This window comes from Rhinoraja longicauda, chromosome 9 (genome assembly GCF_053455715.1).
Source record: "Rhinoraja longicauda isolate Sanriku21f chromosome 9, sRhiLon1.1, whole genome shotgun sequence".
Taxonomy (NCBI): domain Eukaryota; kingdom Metazoa; phylum Chordata; class Chondrichthyes; order Rajiformes; family Arhynchobatidae; genus Rhinoraja; species Rhinoraja longicauda.
This window is the reverse complement of record NC_135961.1, coordinates 35,426,649-35,432,648: the sequence shown is the minus strand read 5'-3', so window position 1 is coordinate 35,432,648 and position 6,000 is coordinate 35,426,649.

Sequence of the window (6,000 nt, the reverse complement as noted above, 5' to 3'; positions counted from 1 at the left end):
GTGTAGCAGAGACACGATAAGACCAAATTCCATCTGGCGTGACTAGGTCGAAGCAAAGTATCATTACACTACCATTGAACCATTCAAAGTCTCCCAAGTGTCATTTCCCTTGCGTTTCACCAATTAGAGTCAAGTCTATACATCCCAAGAGACCGCTCATGATGAAGTTACTGATATCACCTGTTACCTCCAGGTAAACAAATTACTTCAATCAAGAACACCTTTTAAATAAGCAGAGAGCCATTACGAAAAGACTACAGAAATAAGTAAAATAGGGACGTTTCGAGCAACTGACTTTAGACTAGTTAGCACAACTGCTCTCTCAAAAAACTATGGGGGAGTTCTGAAGAAAGGTTCTGACCCGAAACGTCATCTCCAGAGATGCTGCATGACCCGCTGAGATACTCCAGCATTTTGAGCCTACCTTCACACTAAACTACTTTCCACATAGAGCATCCGTGAGACATGCCAACTAAGAATTAGTGACTGCCATTGATTTTAAAGCAAAGTGTAACATTATTTTTCATCCTATTTGTTTGCAAAAGTATGAAATTCAACTTGTTACTCACACACAGAATGTTTTCCAAATATCTAGAGCCACATATTTCTGCGGAGAAGACTAACACCAGCCACGTACCCAGAGGACAGCATTGCTTCTCCTTCTCCCTGTGCAGTCTGGGTAATAATCCCCAGACATACAGTAACTCGGCAGTTTATTCTCTTCATGAGTTACTAAAAAAAATTATTTCCAAGTAAACAGACAACATAAGTTCTCAAAGGGCTAATTAACTGCATCAAGTACGATACATGTTATTGGGGAGAGACCTTAAAATGTTCCGTTCACTGTTCCAGGACTCCACGCTGTTGTCTTTTCCCAGTGGATGCTTCATGGGCCAAATCCATGGTGTCAGAATATACAGCACCTGCTGCAGTGGGGTTAATGTTTCATTGCTGCCATTTTATGTACCATCTTGCCACCATAAACATAGGAATTTACAGGAGCGATGACTCAAAAAGTCAGCCAGCATCATCAGAGACCCACACCACCCTGGCCACACACTCATTTCACTGTACCATCCAGGTTCAGGAACAGCTTCCCTAGTCGTTAGGGTATTAAATACGCCAACCATCAAATAAGCTTTGAACATAGACTTGGGGGCATTGTTTTTTTTGTTGTTGCAGTTATTGTTTGTATGTTTTTAGGTGTATATATATGTATGTGTGTGTGTGTATCTATGTACATGTGCATATATATATACACACATAAAATACTTTATATATATATATGCACACTGAATTTTTTTTCTTTTATTATGTTGTTTACAGTCATATGTTTACATATTCTGTTGTGCTGCTGCAAGTAAGAATTCCATTATTCTATTTGGCATATATGAAAATAAAACACACTCGACTCTAAGAGATTCACAGAGATAGCAATAAAAATTTTAATAAATGAGACTCAACAAGACGACTTTGAAGCTGGTATGACTTGGGTGGGGGAGGGAGGTATGACCCAAGTCATACCAGCTTCAAAGTCGTCTTGTTGAGTCTCATTGTCTGTACCTGTTCTCGCCTAACACGCTAACAATGGCCTGCTTCGTTTACCATCGGTACTTTCTTGCATTTTTTTCATTCATTTGTTCTTTCTCTCTCTACATCACCGTCTATATCTCATTTCCCTTTCCCCTGACTCTCAGTCGGAAAAAGGATCTCAATCCGAAACATCAGCTATTCCTTTTCTCCAGAGATGCTGTCTGGCCCGCTGAGTTACTCCAGCTTTTTGTGTCTATTTTGTACTTGTACTCGCTGGAATTGGGCTTGTACTCGCTGGAATTTAGAAGACTGAGGGGGGATCTTATAGGAACATATAAAATTCTTAACGGGTTGGAGAGGCTAGATGCGGGAAGATTGTTCCCGATGTTGGGGGAGTCCAGAACCAGGGGTCACAGCTTAAGGATAAGGGGGAAGTCTTTTAGGACCGAGATGAGAAAACATTTCTTCACACAGAGAGTGGTGAGTCTGTGGAATTCTCTGCCACAGAAGGTAGTTGAGGCCAGTTCATTGGCTATATTTAAGAGGGAGTTAGATGTGGCCCTTTTTGCTAAAGGGATCAGGGGGTATGGAGAGAAGGCAGGTACAGGCTACTGAGCTGGATGATCAGCCATGATCATATTGAATGGCGGTGCAGGCTCGAAGGGCCGAATGGCCTACTCCTGCACCTATTTTCTATGTTTCTATGTTTCAGTTTAAACCAGCATCTGCAATTCCTTCCTACACTATGTGAGAGAAGGTAGAAACAAAGTGCTGGAGTAACAGTGGGTCAGGCAGAATCTCTAGTGAAAAAGGATGAGAAAGCAAAAATACCATTTTCTCCAGAGATGCTGCCTGGCCCACTGGCTTACTCCAGCACTCTGCTTTCAATTAGGTTGCCTTCCCACTGAGCCCTGGTGAGTGGGAAGGGAACACAGGAATCAATGCCCCAGTGATTGGGAAAGAACAGGAACCAGGGCCTTGATAAGTGGGGAGCGGTAACTGTGGCCCCAGTCTGTCATGGGGTAGCGTGGCAACGATTAGCTGGAGAACCAAGTCCTAAACCATCAGGATTTGTGAATGATTGGATAGTTGATTATGGCTTTTACGGTAAATACTAGTAAAAAGATATATAACTTAAGTTTAATAAATAAGTTAAGTAAATAAAATTCCATTTGTAATTCTGCAAACAATGATTCTTTTCTTTTTTGCTCTGGTTTATTTTCACCCACATGTTTAGACTGTAATGTTGTATCCTTATTGTTTTGATGTGGTTATGCTTTATTCTTAATTGTTAACTGTATGTTTGTGTTGTCATTTGTGAGCGGAGTACCAAGGCACATTCATTGTATATGCAATTACTTGGCCAATAAACTTATTCATTCATTCATTCATTAATGATGAATAATTTCATCATAATGAGATTTGAGATGAACAGCTTATTCAACGATTATAGTGTCTTCCCTTCAGCTTTTTAATTAAAGAGTGATGCAGTATTGAGTGTGTAGACTTTCAAGGACTGTGGTGCGACGTTTTGTATCCCTGCTTGGGGGGTCTTGCTTAGTATGAAGAGCAGGGACTGCCGAGGCAGCTTATAGAGTGATACAGTGTGGAAACACGCCCTTCGGCCCAACTTGCCCACACCGGCCAACATGTCCCAGCTACACTAGTCCCACCTGCCTGCGCTTGGTCCATATCCCTCCAAACTTGTCCTAACCATGTGCCTGTCTAACTGTTTCTTAAACGTTGGGATAGTCCCAGCCTCAACTACATCATCTGACAACGTGTCCCATACACCCACAACCCTTTGTGTGAAGAAGTTACCCTTCAGATTCCTATTAAATCTTTTCTCCTTCACCACGAACCTACGTCCTCTGGTCCTCGATTCCCCTACTCTGGGCAAGAGACTCTGTGCATCTACCCGATCTATTCCTCTCATGATTTTATACACCTCAATGAGATCACCCCTCATCCTCCTGCACTCTAAGGAATAGAGACTCAGCCTACAAAATGGCGGCACTGCCCTAGCAGCTGCCGCTCACCTGCGGTCCATTTGTCTTTGTGTTTTTGTTGTTTTTTGTTGTCTTAATTGTAGTTGTGATGTGGTGTTTTTGTGTTTATGTACTATGTGTGTATGTGGGGGGGAGGGGGAAACTAACACTGTAAATTAGTGTGTCCCTTCCGAACGGAGACCCGACCTTTGTTTTCTGGGCCGTGTCTCCGTTCCTGCTGCGGCCTACCATCGGCCCAACTCCTGGAGCTGTCGGCCTCCAGGGCTCTGGTTCGCGGAGCCCGCGGATCGGACTTACCACCACCGGAGCCGGCCGTCTTCGGAGGCTGCGGGAGCAGCTGCGACTCGCCTTAGGTTCGGGCCGCGTGGATTCCGACATCGGGAGCTCCGGCAGCGGCAGCGTGTTCGCCCACCCCGGATCGCGGGGCTTGGGTCGCGGACATTTCACTGTCCGGCGCGGCCTAAGATGGCCGCGGGATATTTCTCTGCTAGGCGGGGGCTTCAATGTCGGGAGCCACGACCGCCCCGACGTGCAACAACAGCGGCAGCAGCGTGTTCGCCCGCCCCGGATCGGACTTTTCATCGGCGGAGCCGGCCGTCTTCGGAGGCTGCGGGAGCGGCTGCGACGCGACGCGCCTTGGGCTCGGCCCGCTGCGGACCGTCCGGCGCGGCCTGCAACCACAACAACCTGACTGCGGGCGAGGACAGCAGGAGAAGGGAAAGACATTGTGGCCTTCCATCACAGTGAGGAGAGAGAGGACTGGAGGAGACTCACTGTGATGGATGTTTCTTTGATGGATGTTTCTTTTTTGTGTGTTTTTGGGGTTGGGTGGTTTGAGTGCCTGTTTGATGCTTTTATTGTTGGACTGTGTTTTTGGGGGTTTTGGGGTGTGTGATTTGAATGCCTATTTAATGCTTTTATTGTTGGACTGTGTTTTGGGGGGTTTTTGGGGTTGGGTAATTTTGGGTGCCTGTTTAGTGCTTTTATTGTTGGACTGTGGGTGATTGAATTAACATTTTGTTCAAGATGGCCGCGCCGTTGTGTTTGGCTGCCTGCCACTGTATGTTTCTTTTTTTTTCCTGGTCAGATGTACAGCACTTTGGTCAACGTGGGTTGTTTTTAAATGTGCTATACAAATAAATTGACTTGACTTGACTTGACTACTCAACCTCTCCCTATAGCTCACACCCTCTAATCCTTGCAACATCATCGTAAATCTTCACTGAACTCTTTCAAGCTTGACAATATCTTTCCTATAACATGGTGCACAGAAATGAACACAATATTCCAAATGAGGTCTCACCAATGTCTTATACAGAGTTCTGGAGTCTAATTGTATGGAGATCTGATTCCTCAATGTAGGAAGAAAATGCTGCATTAGGGAGTTCACCAGATGTTTGTCAGACCAATTCTTGGGATTCCAGCTATGTGCTGAGTGGAGAGATTAGGTAGACAGGGTATATACTTTCTTAAAACATATAGATTTTTTACAGGTCTTGACAATCTATCCAACCGACCACCTAACCTAACCCACCATGGTGGCGCAACAGTAGAGTTGCTGCCTTACAGCGCCAGAGACCCGGGTCAGATCCCGACTATGGGTGCTGTCTCTACGGAGTTTGTACATTCTCCCAGTGACTGTGTGGGTTTTTGCCGCGATCTTCGGTTTCCTTCCACATTCCAAAGACGTACAGGTATGTAGGTTAATTGGCTTAGTGTATGTGTAAATTGTCCCTAGTGTGTGTAGGATAGTGTTAATGTGCGGGGATCGCTGGTCGGTGTGGACTCAGTGGACCATATCTCTAAACTAAACTATCATCTAGTTCCTTGGAGACCCTACTTTATTGGACTTTATCTTACATTAAATGATATTTCCTTCATCATGTACACTCTGGACAGCTTGTTTGTAATCATGTATTGCCGATCTGCTGCCTGGGTAGCACACAACAAAATATTTTTTTCACTGTACCTCAGTACATGTGACAATAAACTAAACTAGGACATGTGCATGGATAGGAAAGGTTTGGAGGGATATGTGAGCAAGTGGACCCGTTGGGCCCAAACCTCTCCTGCATTGTTGCAGCACCCTCTCCCCCGCCCTCCGCTCCCCCTCCTTCCCCTCTCCTCCCCCTTCCCCTCCCCCCACTCCACGCCCCTTATCCTCCCTCCTCCCCCCACCCCCTCCCTCCCTAGGAGATAGATTTAAACTTTAAAATGTGAATAACTTAAAAAATATTACACCAATTTCAATGAAACTTCTTCCATTAGCACCAAAGGGATGATGGTGAGTAAGGTGGGCCAAAAAATGTCACACTATCATGTACCGTTTTGGCTGTAGTTTAGGAACAAACAAACAAAAGAGAGTTTTATTATATAGATAGATGGACCAAATGCAGGAAAATGGGACTAGCATAGATGGGGCATCTTGGTCAGCATGGGCAAGTGGCTCAACTCATCC